The 25117-nt window shown below is 42.2% G+C and overlaps 1 protein-coding gene and 1 pseudogene across 5 annotated transcripts in view; one reads left to right on the top strand and one right to left on the bottom strand.

Moving 5' to 3' along the window:
• Positions 1-25117, top strand: part of CSGALNACT1 (chondroitin sulfate N-acetylgalactosaminyltransferase 1) — a 319616-nt gene that overhangs the window by 170531 nt on the left and 123968 nt on the right. The window lies entirely within an intron of this gene.
• LOC118984290 (60S ribosomal protein L5-like) lies at positions 22361-23228 on the bottom strand (annotated as a pseudogene).

Raw genomic sequence — 25117 nt, 5'->3', positions numbered from 1 at the left:
AGTTTGAAATTCTAATGTGGAAATCACCATAGACTTATAAAAATGCAGTATGAGTAATATTAACTGTCTCCAATAGCTTAATTACAGAATAGCAAATTACCATTGCCCGGGAGGCATGTGACTGTAAGCTTCCGGGTTTAGGGATCCCAGATTTCTCAAATATTAGCTCTGGCTGGTGACCATTTTGTTTGACTTTTATGTTCCACAGGTGAAAAAGTAAAGAGGCAAGTGATCTTTCAAAAGTCCTGAGGCTGGTGTCACCACAGAGAGTGTTGCCTTAATTGGAGCGTTTTTAAGAAACACTATGGACTCTGTTGATGTAACAGACTTGGCCCACTTTGTGCTTCTGATGTGTCATTGAGTCATAACCAAGCGACATAAACATGTCCCGAAAGCTGCAGACTGCATAAAGTGACAGTTGTCAGTGTTCAGCTTCCTTGGTTTGTGTCTCTCAAACCCAAAGTAAAGCAGGTGGCCAACAGAGTTTGGAAACCTTTGGAATTTTATTCCAGGTGCTCAGTTGCAGAGCACGCACTGTGGTTTTGTTTGTTTGTTTGTTTGTTTTTTGGTGGCAGTTCCAACCCAATTATGGAGGCCGTGTGGCTGGTATAGTGCAAGGTGGCAGGGAGGTGACTGGAGAAGTTAAATAAGCTGGAACTGAGTGCCTGCAGGTGAACGTGATCCAGAGCATGACCTATAGTCAGAATAACTGGATTCATAGTGATTGATAATGTTAATGGAAATTGAATGTAGATCTCTGTTGTTGTGTGTTCTGAATTGTCCCTGCTGCTTCTTATCAGAATGGACTGAGACATTCAGTAAGTAGCCTGATAAGTTTTGAGAAAAGGTCACTTAGCATGGAACCAAATGACCACACTTCTATTTTAACGTTAGAAGCTGGCCTGATACCACACATAACCCAGAGTTTTGCATTGGATTCGGTGCAGCTTAGAATCTTTTTCCCTTCAAAGTCTTCGTGTCCTTGTCAGTTAAGGGAGTGCATTGGTTTATATAGACACACAGAGGCAGCTGGCTTCTGGGGTTCCTTGATTCAGGCACTCGATCTTTTGGCTCTGCTCTCTATGCTAGCTTCATTTTTAAGTAGTTGCAAAAGGTTACAGCATCTCTAGATCTAAGTCTCGCTGAAGAGTGAGCATGCTTCTTTCTCAACCTTCCCAAAAAATCCCAAGAATGACTATCATTGGCTTCGATGGGGTCATGTGTCCATCTCTAAGCCAATCACTGTGGGCCCCGGCAGGGGTGGGGGCGGGGGCGTAGTGGGTGACATTGAATTACTCAGCTGACCAGGTTTTGGTCGGGTGTATCACTCTTGAAGCCAGATGACTTCCTTCACACGTGAGCTAGAAAAAATGTTGGTTTTAGTAGATGCTTTTAGGTTCTTTAAATACAAATGTCAGGATTTTAAGGGGAAATGAGTAACAGGTTTCCCCCCAGCCCCAGCCTGCACACTACAGTGTCATTAATGTGCGTTACAGGTTTGGAATGTTCTAAGTAGTCCTATTCTTTTATTATACTATCATTTGCCAGGACAATCTCTAAAATCTCGGCAAATGGGACATGTAGTCAGCTATAGTGCCTCGTAACAGCGGTGGCCCTCTTGAGGAAGGGCTAAGTGACACTTGTGTGTCAGGCCTCATTTTTCTGTCCCAGCGTTTTTAGGACTCATTTGGGTAAGCCACGTAGCTCAAACAGAGTCTGGGCTGGTAGATTATTATCATAACGGCATTTTAAGCTTTTGCATCTGATTTTTTTCCCGGTTAACAAAGACGAATAATTCTCTAAATTGTTGGGAAAATCAGAATAAATTTCTGAAATTATGATGAGCTTGCCACTCTTAAATATCTACAATAGGAATTCTCTGTCTCCCTGTTAAGAGATCATACCCCCTCACCAACATAATAACTCATTTTTATTCTGTACTGTATGGGCCTTGGTTCCCTGGAAAGTCACATTATGGGAATATATTAGTACAGTGATGATACTCAGTAGGTGATGTCTTTTTATATTCACTGTAGGACTTCGAGAAGCCTCCGACTTCAGTTCAAATCTTTTATCTTTATAGAGTAAATGACAGGTTTTGAAACTAAATAAAGAAGGAAATGGGTTTATATGTCATAATTATATCTTTCAGAAGTCTGCTCCAAATTAATTAAAACATTGTAGCCTTGAGACTTCAAGAGAATTATCTGACTTTTGTCCTTAGTTTCACATGACAGCAAAGCGGAGGAGAGGGACTGTCACCCTTCCATAAGGGAGCATGAGACTGTGAGTCAGGACTGCCTGTGCTGTTTAGTCCGCCATTGCTGCCTCTCCTCGCCCCCTCCCCGCCCCCGCCCCCGGGCGTGGATGCTTCTAAGGCTTTGTGCACATACTTGGTTTCCAGCACTTTTGCTGTGATGGGATTGAGGTGTGTTTTCTTTATATTTACCTTAGTTGTGGTTCCTGAAGTTTCTTGTATCTGTGGCTTGATATCTTTAATCAGGTTTGGAAAACTCTTTGTGACTATTTCCACAGCCACTGTTTCTTTTCTTCTCCTTTCTCCATTTGGGATTCCAAGTACATGTGTGTTAGTTCTTTTACCCATGTCTCTAATGTGCCACTTAAGTGGTTTACTGTATTTTGAATTTTTTTCTTTCTGTGTTTCTATTTGGATACTTTCTGTGGACAACTTTTTTACTTTGGCAAACTGCTGTTGCACTATTTCTAATCTGCTGTTAAACTCATCTGTTGGATTTTTTATTTCAATTGTTAGACTTCCATTTGGTTCTTTTTACATAGATTCCAGTTATCTAATAAAATTCTCCATCTGTAATCTGTGTTTGTGAACATAGTGATTATACATGCATCGAAATTCCTTTTTGATAGTTGCAATGTCTAAATCACGTAGTTATTACACTTAGAGTCTGTGTATTGTCCATTTTTTCTTTTAGATTTTGGTAATTTGTTTTTGTTTCTTCTTGGGCTTTGTAATTGTTAATTAAGGACCTGACACTGTGTAGGAAAAATTCCAGGACCTTTGGGTATTATTTTCCTCCAGAGTAGATTTAATGTTTTTCTGGTGGGTAGTAGAATAAAGCTATTCATCTGGATTCAGCCAAGAACTGTTATGATTGGTGTGGAGTTTCGGGCTGGTGAATTTCTGTTTACCTGACTCCCAAGGCATTGGACAGTCGGGGCCCTAGAAACGAAGTCAAGGGTGACTTCAGGGAGAGCAGATTGTTGGAGTGATGGAGGTGGAAGCCAGACTGAGGATTTGAGAAGTGAGAGGATGGTGATGAGGGCCGACACCATCTTGGAAACTTGGCTTTGCAGGGCTGGAGGGGGACTGTAGCACAGTTTTAAGTCACTATGTCTCCCTCTGTTTCTTCCTCTCTTCCTCTCTCATGTAAGGTTATAAATAATACAGAGACAATACGGTCTGCAGAATGGAAGGTCTTTCTTTTGCTTGTGTAGTGGAGCGTGGGCTAAGCTACTCGACTAGATAGAGGGACTTAAATAAAAGCTATTTCTTTCGCTTAAAGTCAGAGGAAACATTTCACCTGAAATGCAAGAGAGGCTGGGAAAATAAGTCTTCCTTCCTGCAGCAGCAGTTCACGGGCAGTTGATCCCTATGGAAAGGAAGGGTGCACACAAGGTCCCAGAGCATGACAGATGCCCACAGTTGAGAGTGGTAGGTGATCCCAAAGTCCTTTCTGCTGGCTGTGTGCTGGCCTAACTCACATAATAGGACTGGGCTTTTGAGAGACAGAATGTTAGAAATTGTGATAAACTATTATTCTAGACGCCAGTGGCAGAGCAACTAGCTGGGGGAGTGGGATTTAGGGCGGCGTCGGCAGCCTGTGTGCTGCCTTATGCCTCGCGGTGACCCCAGCTGCACCCACACTGGGACTGCTGTGGCTGACGTGGACCTGCATGAGCTCTTCGGACACGTGAAAGCAGGCCGTGGTTATGGCATAATTTTTTCCACCACTCCATTCAGTGCAGCCAGACCTATGGGATCCACTTATTTTGCATGGCAGCTAGTTCTTTATTTCACTTTCAAATTACGCGTGGCAGAAGGCTGGACTCATATGTTGCCAGTGTTGTGCAGTCGTTGGTTGAGAATACTCCAGGATCTGGGAGTCATCTCAGGTACCTCTCTCATTTTCTGGTTAGAGACACCATCAGCTCCAGTTGCTTACGTGAGTCAGACGGCTGGGAAGTGGCAGATCCTGAATCCAAATTCATTCTTTGTGATTTCAAAGCCAGTGTGAGTGTGTCTTATTTGCTTTCATATTTTCAGTACCTGGCGTAGTGACCTGGTGTCTAATAGATGCAGCAGGGCAGTGGGAGGGATAACTGACCTATTTTATACCACTTTCCCCATCCAATGGTAGAGCTAATATCCTGCTAAGAACAAAATTTGAAGTTCTCCGAGGCCCAATACAACCCCCAGTTGATTTCCAGATGTAAGAAGAGGCACTAATTTGTAAAGCTGTTACCAGTCACAAGCTGAGACGTAGGGTAGAGATGGAGGGGTGTTTCTGAATACAACCTTTGTGAGTAATAGTTACTTTTCTCTCATTTGCAAAGGTGGACAGAGAGGCTAAGAGGGTGTGGAGGTCACCATGCTTCTCAGCCGAGGTGGCAGGGGACAAGAGCTTTGCTCACAAAGGCCTTAGGGTCTCCAAGGAGTGAAGACTACTTGTGTGTTCTGTTATTTGATATCTGCTGAGCTACGGGACTTGCTGCGCTGCCCCAGTGCTAATGAGGTGCAGAGAGCATTGGTGAGAGCAGGTTCTGTGGTGTACCCTGTTGCAGAGGGAACAAGACAGTCTCCTGAAATCCGTGGTGTCTGAGAGAGATGCAGGTGGGATTCCACCCATGGGCAGGCCCGAGTGCTGGCCTTGGCCTGCATGGAGAAGCCTGGTGTGGGCTATCAGCAGGTGGGATAAAAAGGCTCCCAGGTCCATGCAAGGTGGCATGAACCTGTCAGCTGGAGGTCAGCTGGCGGGTGAAGTCACATCTAACAAGAGACCACCATTGCTGCTCAGGATTGAGACCCCTGCCAGCAAGGCTTGTCGGGGCCCCCACCCGTCTGTTCATCACTACCAGCTGCAGTGTAAAACAGGAGGATACCAGCAAAGAAAATGACAAGAAATGACTGAAGGAAAGGCCTCCCCCAGACTTTCTGGCATTGCTGTCAGAGGAGTGGACGCCGAGGAGAGACTTGGTGCGGAGAGCAGACAGCGCCTGCTTCCTGTGCCTCTGCCTCCTACCCGGCTCTGCCCCTGCCTTGTCTCTTCTGAGCCATCAGAACCGCCAGCTGGGCCTGCTCTGAAGAGAGGAGGGGGTCTTAGGATTGAACACAAGTCTGAAATGTTGCATGATCTTAAAGAAATTTTATTATGAACTTCTTCAAGTACACACAAAAGTAGAATACACTGAACTGCCGTGAGCTCATCACTGAACCTCAACGATCAGCATTTTGCCGATCTCACTTCATCTGTCCTCCAACTTTTATTTTACTAACATTTCATGGGACTATTTTAAAGAGAATCTTAGCCATATGTCATTTCACATGTAAATACGTTTGTGTATATTTCTAACAGGTAAGTTTTTTTTCAAAACCAGTATGCTATAATTGTTTCTGACAACATTTGTATTAGTTCCTTAATATCACAGGGCACCTAATCCACATTCAGATTGCCTTGATTCTTCTTTAAAATATTTTATTTGTTTATTTATTTATTTTTAGAGAAAGTGCAGGAGAAAGAGAGGGAGAGAAACATCAGTGTATGGTTGCCTCTCACATAGCCCCTACTGGGGACCTGGCCTGCAACCCAAGCTAATGCCCTGACTGGGAATCCAGCTGGTGATGCTTGGGTTCATAGGCTGGCGCTCAATCCACTGAGCCACACCACCAGGGCAGATTTCCTCAATTGTTTCAAAAGTATCTTTTCACAGTTCCTTTTCAAGTTAGTATGTAATCAAAGCACACATTTTGCATTTGGTTACTATGTTTTGTAAGTCTCTTTTATTATGTAGTTGTTCCCTTATTTTCATTCTCTTTTTTTATTTCATGACATTTATTTGATGGTGCTAAAGAAAGTTTCACTTTCCTGACCAGTTGCTTCCTAGTGGTGACGTTTAACTTGTTTCACTGTCCCTGGTCTTACCTGCAAGCTAGCAGGTAGATTTAGAAATTTGATTAGATACAGGTTCAGTTATTTTTAGGGAAGAACACTTCATAGATAGTGCTGTATACACTTTTGGTCATTTTAATGATCAAGGACTTTTGGTCACAATGACCAAGTGACTAACGCGTTTGGGATGGACTGAGGATAGAAACCGCTCGACTTTGCAGGGGCAAGGAAAGCTGCTGCGTGAAGCTAGTGGTAGCAGTTGCTGGAAAAAATAAAGTCACTGGCTTTATTACTCAATAAGTTGAGCCTCTTTGGCCGCTCTGATTGTGAAGGAGAGGTGTAATGGAATTTTAAAATTGCATTTTTCACTAGGGATCCAAATTCGGTCGACATGTGAGTTGGCAGACAAGGCAGTTTGAAAACAGCCCCGCAGCTCTGAACGTGTCAGACTGTGGAGAGGAGAGAGGGTTGTAGACACAGCCCGCCCTTTCACTCCTACCTCGTGGGATGGGGGCAGGGCTCCTTGGAGCAGCAGTTCTGTGGCTGGGCCGCCGGAGGGCGCTGTGTTGTGGGGCTCCTAAACCTCAGGTGGCCCGGAGCGGCTGGCTGCAACGTTTTGGTCTTTGGCATCTCGACCACCTGCCACAGCAACCTTACTGGAGCCAAGGGAAGCTGAGGGATTGTGATCTGTGCACCAGAGGTGCCTGTGGTGTGTCTGCTTCGGCTCTGTCTGGTAGGCTGGGCCACGCAGAGGGCCCCCAGGATCAAGAGGCTGGAAATAGATGCCATATTCCAAGGCTTGTGGAGCTTGACAGCGCTGAGTTTCTGGCAGTGAGATCTCCTAGGAACCCACTAAAGCAGCTCATACGAGGAAGAATGAGCTTTAGGTACTTGCCAGGCCCAGGGAACGGGGTGCCAGCTTACAGTGGAATCAGGTCTGTAAAACCTTTCTTATCCCTCTGCCCTTCTCCTTCCTTTTGTCCCCACACCTGAGGGGTCAGCAGCTGTAAGGAGGAAACCCCGACACACCTCCTTCCAGGACCAGGAGTCTGAAACCAGCCTGGACCTGGACAGGTTGGACTGCAAAATCAGATTGGGAGTGTTGGTTATTAAAAGGGACTGGGAAGTAATCTCAAATTAAGATTGTTTTATGGCTTTAAGTGACTTTGATTACCTAAGAGTCAGCAGAAAGGACCTGGTACCTGCTTGAGTTTTCCTCTGGGGCAAGGGAAGGCCACTTGCCACTGATGGGTTTTTAAAAAGCCAGGAAGAGAGGTCCTGTTTGGATCACGTTCCCTGGTTGTGCTCGTTCAACCTGCCAGCTGCCCAGCTAGTCAGTGCTCGAGTGGAGAAATGGGTGGGGGCTCGTTTGCTGGGCATGGCCAGGTGAGGAGAGGACGAACCAAACGGACATCGTCTTTTTCACATCCCGAAGTCAAAGCAAAACCTGCGGGTGCTGCATCTGTGGGGCTGTATCCTTCGGATGATTTGCTGGTGGGAGGTTCAGCCCATCCTCTGTCCTCTGTATTTCTCGTTTAGTGTCGTTTCCGTGGTCTACAGTGTTGACTCTAAATCCTTTCTTTGTATTGTCTTCTTGCTTTTGAAACATGATTTTTAGGGCCATGGTTGTCTTCTACAGAAAGTACCTAACAACCTGAACACCTCATTTCTGTTGTTTATCTTCACTAGGACAGAATGAAAAATAATATATTTTGTCTTCAGGGGACTATTGTGAAAAACTAAGTATGAATTCTCACAAGTGGCCCCAAATAGTAAAACATTAAGTTGCGTAAACATTTACTAGCCCTTATGACATGCCATTTTAACTATTTGCTACTCCATCTCCTTCCTTTTTTTGCACTGGGAGAGTGCCTTCCCACATTATCCCCCAATGGGTAAAACTGTTTGTAGTTGGTAAGAAGAGTCAGTATGAACTGCTGGAACGATTTATTTTATTGCCGAGTTAAACATTTTGTGTGTGTGTGAGTGGTACATACACATGAAATGTTCCTTTTACTGTCCAAACAGGACTTTGTCTGTTGATTGGTATCTGGGCCTTTATATCAGTAAGGCTAGTTTCCCAGAGGGGACTCTTTTTTCCTGTTTCAGTATTATTTCACATTAGTTTTGGGAGTACAGCATAGTGGGTACCTAATGATGTAATTTACAAACCGATCCCCCTGATAATTCAAGCACCCATCCTGGAAGGAACTCTTGAATCTTGCTGCTTTTGGTTCTCTTGACTTGCTTGTTAACTTGTTCTGAAAATTACCGTGATTTTTTTCACAGAATCAGTGTTAACACTGAGATACTACTCTCTTTTTTTAACTGCACTATATCCATGAAGAATGATAAGAAATGAGAAAATCAGTGGCATGACTTTGAAAGTTTTCATCCCTTTCATCAAAGGAGATGAATTTTATAGATAAACATTTAAGTCTTCTGGGGAAGTGGTTCTTCACGCTATGGGGGGTGGGGAGATGGAGTTTTGAAATTAAAAGACCATGAGAACAATGATTATTTTAAGGAAGTATTTACATTTCTTTGTTGTCAGGGAGGTTTTGCCAGTCGACTGGCTGATTTGACTTTTTTCAGCATGAGGAATACTCTTGACGGTGGATGGCTTTATGAAGTCATTTGAAAAACAAATGATGGCGTGACACACGATGAGTGTGTTTCATTCATGTGGGAAGTCAGCCGAAGGGAAAAATAATGCAGTAACTTGTTTGTTGATGAAAATGAGGCACACAGTTTTGATCTAAAGATTTCCAAATGAATCTAACTTATCTATCTAAGGCCCCACAGAAAACGTTCAGTATCTTCTTCTAAGAATTTCAGAGATAACATATGTAGGCTTTTCAGGTGGCCACTGTCCGGTTGCAAAAAGGGCGAAAGGTTCCTATTTGCATTTTACTGATCAGATGAAGGTCGCTTTAAAGTCCTCAGAAAAGTGGCTGATGTAGCTGGGGCCATCTTCCAGGGGCTCTGGCTTGTGAGAGGTGAAGGAAACACCCTGCTCTTTGGCTTTTCTAAAGAATTTTTCAATTATTGATTATTTTCATCTGGAGTGAATTTCAAAAACTCCCATCTGTCTTAATCATTAACTTAAAATATGTTTGGCATTTTTTTAGTGTAGATGCCACTTTGTCGCATCAGTTAGTGGAGAAGGCGGTGGCAGTGGACAGTGACCCTTCCTGGCTGTGCTTTCTGACTGCTCTCAATCGCCCCTCATGCTTCCAGACTGTGTCAGTGATGACTCTCAAGTGCCTCCCACCTCTGATTTCTGTGACTTCCTGAATAACAGGTCTTTAGCTAAGAGGGCGGGGGGCGGTTCATACAAGGCAGAGCGTTTAGCAGGGGTGTTTGATGCGTATCAAGTGCAGAGCTTCCTGAATCAGAGACATCTCAGGACCTGTCTGAATTAGTAGAACCCTCAGGGCTAAGCCTGAGCCATTGCCTTTGACCTTCAGGGCCCTTCAATCAGGAAGCGGGTGGTACTGCTCATTTCTGTTCCTGTCCTCATTACCTCTTGCTCTCTGTTTATGTCTGGATTTTGATTAGGGCTCTTTTTATATGTTAATGAAGAGCAAACTATTGAGACAGGACAGTTCATATCTCTTATCTGTGTGGGTGAGAAAATATTCTTCTTTATACGATTGGCTAGAAGGTCCTATCAAGTGTTGAGACACTCAAATTATACCCAACAGCAAAGATAGGTTTCAAGAAAATTGGCTTCCCATAATTAAGGTGATTAAAACAAATATTACTCATTGGAAAGCAGCCAACATTTTTTTCTTACTTACCTTTTTAATGAGGCATAATTTATATAAATACATGAAACTTGAGTGTACAGCTCAATGAAGTTTTGCATGTGAATATGCCCATTGTAGTCACCACAGAAATCAAGGATTAGGACACATCTAGCTTCAAAGAAGGCTCTGCCCAACTCTCTCTCACACTTACGATCCCTGCCTGAAGATAACCCCTATTCTGACCTCTAATCTAATTCAGTATCTCAGATTATCTTTGCTTGGTTTTGAACTTCATGGAAATGACATCATAAGATACGGACTCCTTTGTGTCTGGCTTCTTTCACTGTGTTTGAGAGGTTGGTCTCTGTTGCTGCATTTGGCAGAAGTTCGTTCTTCTTGTTGCCGTGTGCTAGTCCATTGAATGAATATTCTCTGTATCCATTCTACTGCTGGTGGACGATTTGTATTTTCCGGCTTTGGGTTGTTATGAATAAAGCTGCTCTGAATATCCTGGTGCATGTTTTCTGCTGGACACATCTGTTCTTGATTTTCTGGATCATAGAGTAGGCCTATGTTTATCTTTAGAACACACTAATAATTAATTTTCCAAACTGATTGTGTCAATTTAGACTCCTGCCAGTGATTTATGCAAGTTCCAGTCGTGCCACCTCTTTGTCAATGCTTGGAATTGTCAACAACCAACCTTTAACATTGAAAATGCTAGCTCTAATTTTAATACAAAAATTTTATATCCCCAGATCCCAGTTACTTGCTTTTAAATGAAATTTAAATCCATCAAGTGGTATTATTGAGTACCCACGGGGTTCAAAGGTGCTTCCCTGTGCTGTGGCACCTGTAAAAGAACAGAAGACAAGCCCTGCTTTCCCGGTTTTGCCGTGTTCCACTAGGGGCGCTGCAGAGCACAGGCCATCAGCAGAGCAGGTCGGGGTACGATCCAGTGCCATGATCAACAGTCTCTCAAACACGTCTGGACAGCAGGGTTGCTTCCCGCAGCTCAGTGGTCAAGTACATTGTACTTGTCTCCAGCATCTTTCCACTTCTCCCTGGGCACTTAATGTCATTAACTTTGTGCTTTCCCTGGTACCGCACTGTGCCAGCCCCCTGCCTAGTGGTAGCACCAGGTCTGTCCCCAGAAGTGCTCTGCTTTTTCTCCTGTGTTGTCAGACTCGATTCCCCAGAATCTTGCTTCCGAGTACGTTAAGTTTGGTATTAAAATTGGTTAGTGACTCACTTATGTTATCTCCTCCAAGAAGTATTTTCTTTTAAAAATGGATTTTGGGAGACCTAGTGTTTTAGCTCAAAGGGATTAACCATTGATGCTTGGAATTGTTATGTTTTTAAGCTAATGGAGAACTTTGAAGCCTACTCTATAAATATCACATTCAGGGAAGCTGTTCATTCTACCTATATTCAAAGATAGAGTTCATAAATGATGACTAAAAAATAAGGCAGGGATTTCCAATAATTCCCATGCAAGGATGAATTGACCTGAATATACAGCCACTGTTTAGGGCCACTTGTTCTAAATGGATTTGCTGAGAGGAATCTCAGATGTGTTGAAGTTTTTTATATATCCATAAAAATGCCACTTTATATCTTATATTTCAACAAACTTTATAGTAATTTTTAAATTAAAGGGCCTACAAAGTCTTCTTGTTTTCTTTTTACAGTTACTATAATACTTAATGTGGAAATTTAGATGTTTCTTCAATGTTTAGTTACAATATGGACTGATGATAAGGATTCTGGTCCACCATCAGAACACACATTATACCTGCCTGATCAGAATTCTTACACGAGCCCTGGCTGGCATAGCTCAGTGGATTGAGCACAGGCCTGCGAACCAGATGATCGCGGTTCAATTCCCAGTCAGGGCACATGCCTGGGTTGCAGGCCAGTTCCCTGCAGGCTAACTCCCAGCAGGAGATGCTCGAAAGGTAACCATACATTAATGTCTCTCTGCCTCTCTCCTTCCCCTCTAAAGATAAATAAATAAATACAATTAAACAAACAAAAAAAAGAATTCTTACACGACACATCAAGATACTGCTATATTTCAAAAGCAGTGTTTGAGAAGATGTGCTAACGATTATATTCAGTTTATTTTTCTTTCACTGGTTGCAGCTAAAGCCTATGCACACACCCGAGTTGCTTTTAGAAAACTCAATAAAGTTGTATAATTTCCCTAATGTAGGTTTTGCACATCTTTTGTTAAATCCATTTCTGGATACTTTATATTTTTGATGATATTGCCAATGGTATCTTATAAAAATATTTTATTTTCTAACTCTTTGGGCTGATATATTGAAATACAGTTGATATCATATAGCATTTGTCTTTTTTCTGTCTGACTTATTTTACTCAGTACAGTACTCTCTAGATTCATCCCTGTTGTTGCAGCAAGATTTTATTCTTTTTCATGACTGAGTACTATTCCATTATATATGTGTGTGTATGTATATGTGTATGCACCACTTCTTCATCCATTCAGCTATTGATGGCTACTTAGGTCTTAGGTTGCTTTCATATCTTGGCTATTGTAAATAATGCTGCAATAAACTTATGACTGTGTGTGTCTTTTGAATGGAAAATTTTTAACATTTCATCAAAAAGCATGATGCCTGTTGTGGATTTTTTGTAAATAATCTTTTTTGGATTAAAATAGTTGCCTTCTAGTCCCAAATGCTAAGGGATTTTATCCTGATCAGATGATAAACTATCACACGCTTTGCCATTGTCTGTCGCACTGTCTCTTTAATGGGAAGATGGCCATATTGATTTACAGTCCTTCAGATGTGAGTCTTTTAGGTTGGTGGTTATTATCTGGAATGGGTTCCAAGCAGATCCTTTCACACTCCTGGCTAATTGATGCTGGAAGAATTGATGTTTACAGTTGCCTACGGCTTCTTTTTTTGCTCTGGTAGAAATCTGGTTCTGAGCACAGACTGGCTCATTATCATCATAGTACATTGTGGGTTTTTGTTTTATCATTTTTTTTCTCCCATCAAGCCAAGGCTTGAGTCTTTTCAGTTAAAACAATCTGTATCCCAACCTCACGTTTTGCCATTAGCCCTAAAGGTGACCAGGTGTTTGCATGGAATCAGAGAGAACTCACTCCTGTTCTGGAGAAAGCAGGCAGAGTAGGTTTGAGTTGGGAATGTCATCCTCATTCTTCCAGAGGCAGTACATTGTTGTGCAAAGAGCTCTGAGCCAGAATCAAGATACCTGCATCTTCCTGGCTCGCTCCTGGCAAGGGCTTTGCCCTTGGGAGCCTTTGTGTTCGTCCTCTTCCCTAGAGCGAAGGCCTGGCATTAAATACTCTTCAAGGGCTGTTTTAGTAGAGTTTTCAAAGGGGAGCTGTCATCATCCTTTTCTACATGATCCCTACAATCCTGGGGGAGTCAAGAACTTTAATCTTACATTTTCAGATAGGAGCTGCATATGAAGGGAGAGAAAGAAATGCACTGTGAATGAGTCCTAGCTCCTCGGTCCGAGTGACCAGTGGATGGGAACTCCCTGTACTGAGATGGGGAAGCCCAAAGGGGAGCGGGTTGGCAAGGAAAAGCACGAGTTTGGCTGTGCTTTTGTGTTAAGTGAAACAAATACGTCACCTGAAGTTAAAACAAGATCTTCTGCGTGCCCAGAACGCAGAAGGATCAAATCAGGTTGGGGGCATTCCCCGTGGAAGAAATGTGATCTGCAGTATAGTGAGTAGGCTAGTAGAGTCATTCCTTTCAGGCTTGGAGTCAGGCGGGGAGGGGCCACTGTGGAGAGCAGCATGGCCAGCTAAGAGGCTGGGATGGTAGGTTGGAGGCCTTGGAGTGTTAGTTATGCAAGGGGGCTTAACAGTCCCCATGAGCCCTTGGGAGTTTTTCAGTGTGTCTGGGGCTTAGAGGGGTCTGAGCAGGTTGTGGTTAGGAGGCTTGGTCCAGTGGCCCTGAAGGGTGGACTAAAGATATGAACGGAGGTAGGGAGAGCACTTAGGAAGCTCCTGTGGGAAATTGTGTGAGAGCCCACGAATGAGGACCTGATGTGGTCAGTGACTAGGGGATGAGCCGAGAGCAGGTAGAGTTAAGGGAGATGATGGAGACAATTGGACCATGCAGTTGGGGTGATGGATGTGGAGGGTGGGGGATGGGCTTTCACAGCCTGGGAGCAGGGAAAAGTGACTCCGGGTCATCTGTGACTTGCTTGTTGCTTCTGTATGCTGAACATGATATTTTCTTGTCATTGCTGTATAAAAGGGAACTTCAAAATAATTTTTTGTGCATGTCAGCCTAAAGAATTTTTGTGAAGTGAGCAAAGCCATCTAATAAGAAAACCTACTTTACGCGACGGGAATGGCTTTTTAAAAGTTGAACACAGGTCACAGGGCTTGCAGCTTCTAACTGGGAATCTGGGAAGACTGGGGCTGTGGCAGGTCAGTGGTGTGCAGATGGGGGCCCTAGCAGATGCCCACCCCACGGCCCTCATGTGTCCTGGAGGCCTCAGCATGGTCCCCTGTGGGCGGGAGATCAGGCCTTGGAGTGGAGGAGGAGGGAAGACCAAGAGCCTCTAGGCGTCCAGCATGAGAAAAGGGGGAGACAGGGGCCTCCTGCTGTGAAAGTAGTGACTGCCCCTAACCCCTCTGGGCCCTGTTGGGGCTCACGTCTTCCAGACATCTTGCCTCCTGGGTCCCTGCTGGCTTCCCCTCTTGCTGTGGCCCTTGTTGCTTCCACCGGCCTTCCTCACCATTGGTTTACTGCGAGTAGAATTAGCTCCACAGCATGTACTGTTCGCTCTTGGACTTGTGACAGTTTCTAGTACCATGGCAAATGGGGTCAATAGAGTCCTCTTTTGGGGGCCTCCCTGCTCCTTCCCCCACTTCTCCCTTGGCCCTTGTGAAGGAAGACAAGGCTGGCACATGTGTCCTAGTCACCGGACCCCAGCACAGCGGAGGAAAGAGAACTCCAGCGTGAAAGCGACACTTGGATATGAAATTTTTGAGGGGCTCTCTGACACTGTGGAGGGCTTCCAGTTGAAGGGCCCAGCAGGGCTAAGAGGGCCTAATACACAGGGAATGGCCTCCACTCCTGCGTTTAGTGTATTTCTTACCATTCTCCTATCTTATTGCACTTGTCTATGCTAATGAACATTTATCCAATGTAGCCCCAACTCATGCTCTAAAGTTTGCATATTTCCTTTCAGTCTTTTTCGTCATAAAATACAATAGATGTACAAAAAAGTCCGTAGACCAAAATGGTGTAGATTAATAAGTAATTAGAAGGCAACCACCTGTGTGACCCAGAGCACTGCTGGCCTGCCCCGGGCCTTCCACAGTCCTTGCTGAATGACTGCCCTTGACCCTCCCCCTGGTAACCACTCCTGTCATTTTTATGATTTATATATGTCTCATCACTCTTTAAATAATATCATTTGGTTTTGCTTGTTTGGGGATTATATGGAAATGGAGTCAGATTAAAATCTTTTATGTCTTCTTTGTTCTACATTAGTTTTGTAAGATGTATTTCTATCGCTGCGTGTAGCTATAGTTTGTTAAACTTTGTTACCACATAGTATTTCCTTGAATGAAAACATGACGTGTTTATCTACCTCTTAGACTTGTTAACATTTGGGACATTTGAATGATGCATCTGTGACTATTTTTATGCCTACGCTCCAGTGCATGCTAGTGTGAGTTTCCCCGTCAGCCTGGAAGAGGAGTCGCTGGCTCATGGACGTGCCTCTCTCTATCTCTGCTGTACTGCAAGAGACCCTGGGACCCTGCCAACACTTAGTATGGTCTTGTGGTTGGTTTGTTTTGTTTAATGAGTGTGTGCGTTCATAGCTCTTTGTGTTTTTCTTTGCTTTTCTCTGTTTCCTAGTGAGGTTGATGACTTTTTTGTATGTTTAGGGCTGCGTGAATTTCCTCTTTTGTGAAATGGATCAGTTTTATATTGTGTTGTCTGCCTCTTTTGAATTGTTTGCAGATTTCCTTATACATTCTGGATCCTGTTCTTCTGTTAGCTGTGCACATAGCTAATCTCCTCTCCCACTCTGTGCCAACTCTTTGTGTTTCTTGGCAAACAGAAAACTTAAAAATTTGATACAGTCAAATTTATAACTCATTTCCTTTCTGGGTTGTGCTTTTTGTGCCTTGTTTAAGCAATCCTTCCCTACCCCAAGCTCACGAAGTATTTTCTATATTATATTCCATATTTAATGTATCTTCTATATCAGATTTAATATATACATGTAATGTATTTTTTACATTAAGTCATTTTCCATATTAAATTTAACCTCTCACATTTAGGTATGAAGTTCATCTGAAATTAATTTTTATCTGTGGTGTGGGGTAAAAATCCAAATTAATTTATTCTCTCTAGATATTTATTGAAAAGACTATCTTTTCTACCTCTGTGATGTATCACATATCATTATGAGTTTAGGTCTGACTCTGAGCATTTTAGTCTGTTCTCTTGGTCTATTCTGTGCTTGTACCACATTGGTTTACTGTTTTTTAAAAAGTCTTGATATTTGAGAAGGCATTCTTGATCTTCAAGAGAAACTTGACCTGTCTTGGCTCTTTACATTTCCATATAAAATTTTAGAATCAACTTGTTTAAGGTTGAGATCCCTCAAATGCAATTTTGGGATTTAGAGTGGGATTGCATTGAATCTGTGAATTAATTTGGAGAAAACTAAAGTCTTTACAATATGGAGTCTTCCTCTATTGTCTTTTAAAGTGTCTTAATAATGTTTTATAGTTTTCTTCAGAAGTCTTACATATTTTTATATTATTTTAAATGTTCTTTTTTTAGGATTTAATTTCCTGTTTGCTGTTACATAGAAAGTTAGTTTTTCTACATTGCTAATTACTTTCCTACATTGCTAAACTCTATCAACTTATAAATACCTTTGATATTCTACAAATGTAATCATATCATTTGTGAATAATGACATCTTTGTTTCTTTTCCAATCTTTAAAGCATGTGTTTACTTATGTTTACTGACTGGTCAGGCCTCCAGCTTACTGTTGACTAAGTTCTGGTGGGAGGCATTGTGCCTCCTTCTAACTATAGAGAGAAATTTTCTGCATTTGAGAATTACATATGATGTTTGCTATAGGAAAGAAAGATGTGACCTATTTCTACCTTTCTAAGGGCTTTAAATCATGAATATTGCATTTCATTTTACATATTACAATAATGTATTTATTGACATTATATGATTTTTCTGCATTAGACTGTTAAGGTGAGAAATTAAATTCCTGACCTCAGCATGTCAAACAAACTTAGCTCCTGGGGAAAAAGTCAACTTGATAGATACCTGATTGGGTTCAGTTTGCTAAAATTTTGAGTGGAGGGGGGTTGCATCTGTGTTCATGAGAGATATTAGCTTGTGATTTTTCTTTCTCATAACCATCTTTATGGTTAAAATGAGGCATTGAAATATTTCATTTCCTTCAGAAGTTCGAGGAATAAAATTACGATTTTCTACGTGAAAGGCACGGTTGCATTGAAATAGAACTATTTATCCCAGCTTGTAGTCCGGGGAGTATCAGGTATTTGGAAATAGGCTTCCTTCGGAAAATTTCAAATCATGCTCAGAATGGTTCGGTTGGCTGATAATGAAAAAATTCCTTTGTGTAAATTGTTTCATGGACTTATCCTTTGATAAATGTTTTTAAAAGATAATTAGAGTTAAAAGTTGTTCATTATTCCATTTCAGCTTCTAAATTAAATGTCAGCGTGGAAAGAATTTTTCTTATCTTGGCTAACTCATGACACTCATAATTTGAGTATTGAGTCAGTAGTTGAATAGTGCATATTCTAAAAATAGTTTTCATTTTTGGAAGGAAAAGACAAGTGTTGTAAGTTAAAAGGGTAAAATCTAGATAAAAGCCACATGGTGTTAAATATATGACATAATTTTGAATGGTGTTGATTAACTTTCCAGATCATTTAAATTTCTTTTTCTGCATTAACATATTATTTTACAAGTGTGTTCAGGAACCACCTGGAAACCCTGATGGTATAACTTGTTCAGCTATAGGGACCCTTGGATTCCTAATTCTTACAAAACAGAGTTCTGACCTAGTGTTGGGAAGAACAGAGAGCTAGGCAGCCAGCCTGAGAAAAGTGTTCCCACCTCCCAGGAGTGGCCAGGGAGTTGAGTGTATATCTGTATAAAAAATGATTCTACTGACAATCGAAACAAATTGGATCTGTTAAAGAACCACGAATCCAGAAAAAAGGAAAGTTGAAGTGTGCTAAGTCATAGTTTGGATGAACACTGGAGCTGTAATATAATTTGTAGCAAACCTGGTATATGGGGTGGGGCTGAAGTAGGATTACAGTTGCTCATATGGAAAACAATGCAACAGTTGCCACATGCTACAACAATCAACACTGTGTTGCACGCACTCACGACTGTACACCTGCTTTGCCCCGCCCCATATACTGAGCACCTGCAGTGTCCGCTGATCTGTGGGGGTGATAAGATGATAAGGACATGGGGGAGTTTTACAGTGCAAGGAGACATTAGCAACCGTGCAGTCTAATTTTCTTATCCTAGAGATAAGACCAGTGATTTGCCTAAAATCTGACAGGTATGGATTTTTAGAGTTGAGACTAAATTTCTTTCTTTCTTTTTTCCTTTATTCAACCCAGATTTACCAAGAACCTGTTATTTTGAGAAATTGTTATACATAGTGGGGCTATAGGGCCGAACAAATGAAGTTTGGCCCTCATGGGGTTTATATGCCAAAGTAGGAGGCAGGCAGTAATCAAAGAGCTATGTAGTAAAATGACAGGCACTGAAAAGAGGCAGAAGGAAAGACAAAGCAAGGGAAGGAACGGAGGACAGGGAATGCTGTTTGGGGTAGATGGTCAAAAAGTCTCACTGAAGCAAAGACTTTTGAGAGAAACCTGAGTGATACTCGTGAGGAAGAATGTTCTAGGAAAAGAGAACCAAAAGTGCAGATGTGTAGTGTGTTCCTAGAACAGCAAGGGCGTCAGTGTGGCTCAAGCAGGTAAGCCGCGGGGTGGGGTGGGGGGGCGAGTGGTGGGCCATGGCCGGGAGAGGAGGCCAGGTGTCAGGTCATCTAGGGACCTGGTGGCCATGGTAAGTACAGTGGACCCTTTAACCACAGGGTTTGAGCCCTGGCAAGGTAGCTCAGTTGGTTAGAACATCATCCTGATACACCAAGGTTGCAAGTTTGATCCCTGGTAAGGGCACACACAAGAAGTAATTAATGAATGCATAAATAAGTGGAACATCAAATAGATGACTCTCTGCCTATCAGTTTCTCTCAAATTAATTTAAAAAATGGCTTGAACTATGTGGGCCCATTTATATGAAGATTTTTCAATAAATATGTATAGTACTGCAAATATATTGTCTCTTTATGATTTTAAGTATTATTTTTTGTAGCTTACTTTATTATAAGAATGTAGAACATAATTCATATCACATACAAAATGTGTTATTTGACTCCTATGTTATTGGTAAGACTTCCAATAGTCTTCCAAACAGTAGGCTATTTAGGGAGTTAGAAGTTATATATGATTTTTCAACTGCTTGGAAGTTGGCCTCCCTTAAACCCCCTTGCTGTTCAAGAGTCAGGCGAACTTTGGGATTTATTCCCGGTGTCCAGGGAAGACATTGGAGAGTCTTGTGCAGGGAAATGGCATGATCTGACTTCAGTTTTGAAAGGTACACTCTGGCTGCTATAGAATAGTCCACAGAGAGACTAGAATGGAAGAGACACGGAGGTGAGAGTTTAATAGTGAGAGACCAAGAAGAGGGGGAATTAGGAGGAGGGAGTGAGACAGTCACAGGTCGATGACTTCTTGATACATCTTAAAGGTAGAGCAACAGTTTTGTAGAAGAACTGAATGTGGGATACCAGGGATACCCAGGATCCTCAATGGTTCTGCCCGTTCCCTTTCCCCTCACTAGGCCATGTTAGAGTGCTTTTCCCGGATTTTAATTTTGCTCTTTTTCTCTGAAGCATGTGCAAGTTAAGGTTTAAGACTATTTGCTGGGCAGATGATCCTCCTCATTTGCATGTGGTATAATGTTTGTTTGCAGCATATCTGCCTACAGGTGTCACTGACTTTGTATCTGACTTACTTAAATGTCTGCACCTGGTTCCACTTTAGTTTACATTCGGAAACTTAATAATATTCTACTTTAATCTCTGCATTGACCTAAAAATTGCAGAGTCTTTTTGAGGTTAGATTCGCTGCAAGATAGATGGTGCATTAATATGACTGCTGTAGCTCTGTGTATTGGCACTAAAGAAATTATCCTGGGGAAAAAAGAGAGAATCTATTAGTTTGTGCCTGCTTGTGGCAGATAAGAGCTTGCATGCAGAACAGTCCTAATAACACAGACTTCCAGTAGTGCGGAGAGCAGTCTCCTTTGCTGTGGCTCAATGACACTGGACTTGACCCTGAATTGATGCCAAAGGCAGATCCATTGGATTTGTGAACACTGATTGTCATCTATGTGCCCTGCCCCAAACAAAGGGAGCACAGGTTAAGTCAGGATTTCATCCACTAATAAAATGCTCCTTTTCGTGTAGTTTGTTAATGCAGGATATTACCTGTGCTTCCCATCACAACTTCTAGTGTTGTTGTTGTTCTCATCTCCGAGGGAAAAACGCACATGTTCCCGATGGCTGACTTAGAAATGGGGCTCCAGAGGCACAGTGAGGACGAGCATTTGACTTCCTCCGTTTCTGTGAGTCTCCCCCATGGCTGTTAGTTACCAAGGGGAGGAATGTGTGTGGTGTGGGTGTGTTTGCATAAAGCTGTGTTTTCGGCAGTTTACACACCAGGTGGAACCACAAAGCAGGCATGCCATGTTTTTAGGCAGAGCCTAAGGGTGACAACAAATTCCATTTTGTGAGAAAACACGAGTAGAAATGGATCTCTCAGTTCCCCTGGGGCCCCATCCCCTGGACCATGCCAAGTGACGTCTGAAAGTGTGTGGTTTGGAGCAGTAAACGGCCCCTTCACTGCGGAGATGCATTTGAATGCTTACAGATGCTTCCAGCTGGGCCAGTGTCAGGGTCCTGCTTTAGTTCCTTATTAAATACGTGGGGATTATGCTGGGTCGACTGGACAGATTTCAGATACTTAGGTCAGAGTACTGATGGGAAGGATGTGAAATCTTGGAAAGTTTGGGAGTTCGGACTGTTTCAAATGGGCCTCCCCAGTGCATCTGATAGCTCGTCACCCTCCTTCTTCAAACTGTACCCCTTTGGCTTCCGGAACCCCAAACATTCCTGGTTCTCATTGCAGACTTCTCCCTCCGTTTGACACTGACGTTCTCTAGGGTTTCACCCTTGGCCCCCTCCTTTAATCCCACCACATGTTCTTCCCGGAGAGTCTCGCTCACAGTCTTGGCTTTGACTAGCCTGGAGACAGATGACTGTCAAACTGTCCTCTCTGGTCCAAACCTCTTCCTTACACTTTTGATCTGCACATCCGAGTCTAGTGAGTCATTGCTTTCTGTGTGTGGCGCAGATGCCCCAAACTCTGCTACAGCTTTGCAGCCAGGTTCTTCACCTTGCCCCATAGGCCGGCCTTCTGTCTGAATGCTGTCCTCGTTGGTGGCCCCACCATCTGTCCCTCAGCCACTCGCAACAACAGACCAATAACCAAGTTATCAAGACCTTTTATACTAAAGCTTCGTTTAAATATTTTATCAAAGTAACTCATGCCCATGGTTACAAAGTCAAATAGTGCAGAATGGCTTAGAATAGAGAAGCAACTGTTTCCTTGTCTCACCCCTCCCCACGCCCATTCCTTCTTGCCAAAAGGCCCACTTTTAACTCCTGGTTGAAACTCCTAAAACTCCCTTTTAACTCCTCCTTCTGGTAGTTACTGTTGTGTATCTAAGTCCTACACTTACACTGCTCTTTCCCTATTTGTCATTGCGGATGTGTCTGCTGGTGTCCTGCCACACTTTTCTACCTTGCCTCCCCTCTTTGTCCAGCACAGCTGTGGCACAGTTTTTAGTTTCTCTGTTGAAGTAATTTAAGTAATGCAGTTATGCCTTATATCTTGCTTCATCACCTTTAGGTGGGATCACTTGGCCCTCAACTTAGTGAGTGAGGGTCTTGCACCTGCACCCTTCCCTTTAGCTCCTTGTTCCCCTCGTGTTGTGGGCATTGACTTTCCAGTTATCAGAACTGATCCTGTTTCGTTGATAAATTAGTAAATTGATTTTCTCAGATCTTGGAGACATTACTTCCTTTTGGTCTCTGGTGTTGCTGATAAGTCTTATACTGATCTAATGTCAAGTGATCTGTACATTTTTTTTTTTTTTGAAAACTTCAAAATTTTTTATTCCACTTTTTGGGTTCTGAAATTTCTCCATTCATTTTTTTAGCTGCTGTTCAGTAAGTTTATTGCGTTTATCTGAAGAATCTCTATAGAAAATTGTGGTTTATTCACTCTCAGCAGCCTATTCCTGAGCTCTGAGGAAGCTTGCCTCCTTCTGAGCAAGAGACACTTTGGGACGATTCCACCTCTTCTTTTTAATTTCTTTCTTAGGCTGCTTTTTATGGACTGGATTCTCTGGTGTAGCAGCATGAGCCTTCTTACACATGTCCTCCTCAGGTCTGGAGTTACGTTGTTCTTTATATACTGAGAGAACTGTTTCTTGTAAGCATCTTCATCTTCTTCCATTAGACAGCACATATGATCTGCCACCTGCTGACCCTTGATGTGCTTCTGATGCACTTCTGCATTGAATTCCTTGCTTTCTGGATCCTAACCAGGGAATCGATTGGTACTGGGAGGGATAGACAAGCCTCCACCCACAGTTCCTTTTAGGATCCCAAACACTTTATTTCCAGTAGTAGTTTGGCAAGCCCTGCCTCCAAATAGCAGGTACAGGCACCCGGTTGACCATCAGTGTTTTCCACATTGTGTTCATCTGCAGTCACCTGCACTCGACCTTCACAGATCCTGTCTGTGCCAAACGTGTTGAGAAGCTGTGGGCCAGTACAACGTGCTGCAGCATAATTTGTCAGGCTGACCTCCTGAAGCATGTCATGCTTTGGGAGTTCATGAGCGTAAGCTGCACAGACTGTCGTAGCTCCTTCTACATGGGCATAAGCAGTCTGACAAATGACATCTCTGTTGGCTGCACAAACCATCATCCTGTATCTGGGTGTGTTGTACTTACCTTTGTCCTGGATTACTAAGTGTTTCCAGGCATAGTAATCACTTTTACCTTCTTGTCGTCTTCTAAATTTCACTTGGAATCTCTTGAAGTAGGCCTTCCTTTTGATAGCTTTCACAAATCCCATCCTGCGGATGAAAGACGCCTGACTGCAGCTGGCCACAGACCTACAGGCCCAGCATGGCTCCGGTGTGGGGGAAAGCTCTCCATTCATTCTTTAATTACTGCAAAATATTCTATGACACGGATGTATGAAAATTTATTTAGCCAGTCTACTACTCATGGATATTTGTTTCCAGTTTTACACTAATATATTCACAAATAATACTGCTGTTTCCAGTTTTACACTATTATAAATAACGCTGTTATCCCAATAAATGTGTACTCATAGTTCTGCTAAATATATATTGAGAAGTGGAATTGCTTATCATAAAACATACATTTCTTCAAATTTACTGCATACTGCCAAGTAGTTTTCTGTAGGGGTTATACCAATTTATGCATCATATTGCCAGCTTTAAAAAAATTGTTATTCTGGTGGCCATAGAGTAGCATCTTATCGTTGTTTTCTTTTACATTTTTGCTGATGACTGATGAAGTTGAGCTCATTTTTGCATGTCAGCTGGACATTCAGATTTCTTCTTTACTGTTGGGTTATTTCTTCATTTCTAGGAGTTTTTTAAAAATGTGTTTTAGATTTCAATTGTCTATCAGTTACATGTGTTACAAACATCATTTTCTAGTCTGTGACTTGCCTTTCTACTTCCTTTTGAATTTCTTTTAATAAACAGATTTTTAAAATTTTGTTATGGTCCAATTAATCAGTATTTAATTGGTTAGCACTTTTTCTTTCTTATTTAAGAAATCTTTTCCTGATCAGAGGTTACAAAGGTATTGGTTTGAATCTTTTTTTCCAAAAACTCTGTTTTGTCTCTCACGTTCGGGCCTTTAGCCGACCTGGAGTGGTTTTCGTGTGTGGTATGAGGTCAGGCTCAGGTTTCCGCACAAAAGCGGAGGCAGCAAACCTGTGTTTCTTTAACAACAACACAAACATCAAGGACGTGATGAAGGCGGGACCCTGTGCGGTTGAGCCTTTGCACGTCCTCACGGTGTGGCCTCCATCTGTCCTCAGCACATGCTCTGCTGCCTCTGTCCCTCCTAGTGGCCCCTTGTCAGCCGTCATCCTGCTCTTGGTCAGCACATTCTTGGTGGTGAATGGAAAGGAAAAATATGTTACCTGTGGTCTTAACAAACATTCTATTTAGCTCTAGTTTGATGTTATGTGCGTGAGTCGTTTTATACCAGGAAACGAATACTTTTTTAAAAGTGCAACTGATTTTAAAGCAAAATCTAAAACTTGAGCGATGACTATTTTTGTTTCAATATTGAAGTGCTGCCCCATTTTGAATGTAGTCAGGCTCTTAACATGTAGATCTTTAATTTCACTAAAAAATTATTGGAACTTGCAAGTGTGAGTATTAAAGTTAAACCAAACTTATTTTAGAAATAGTCTAAAAGAATGAAAAAAATGAAAGAATAATTTAAAAGCCTAGAAAAGGATGTTTCTATTTGAAAAAATAAAGAAGGAGGGAGGGAGAGAGAGGGAAAAGAAAGAAAAAGAAAGAAAGAAGAAAGTAACAGAGGGAGAGAGGGAGAAAGAAAGAGAGAAAGAGAGAGGGAGGGAGGGGGAGGGAGAGAAGCTTGGAATAGCAGTGATTATTTTCTGTATTATAGGTCTATTGGAAAGAAGAAAAACATACACCTGGAAGGAATTTAAAAGTCATCTAGTGTAGGATTTTGCCTCTAAGAAGTGGACTATTCTCACTTTTAATATAATTGCAGAAAAGAAAATTCCACACTCTTTCCTAGTAATATTTAATATGCTTCACTGTCAGATAATTTTCCTTATGCTATGTCTTAAATCCATTTTCTTATTCTATTTGAAATGGAAACAGAGAGATCGGGCCAACCATCTGTGTCTATAATAATTCTTCATTTACTTGATGGTCATTACTA

The sequence above is a fragment of the Sturnira hondurensis genome, unplaced genomic scaffold (genome assembly GCF_014824575.4).
Source record: "Sturnira hondurensis isolate 20B ecotype Veracruz unplaced genomic scaffold, ASM1482457v3 Scaffold0003681, whole genome shotgun sequence".
Classification (NCBI taxonomy): Eukaryota; Metazoa; Chordata; class Mammalia; order Chiroptera; family Phyllostomidae; genus Sturnira; species Sturnira hondurensis.
The sequence above is the reverse complement of the archived record's forward strand: the minus strand, read 5'-3'. Positions and strand labels throughout refer to the sequence as shown.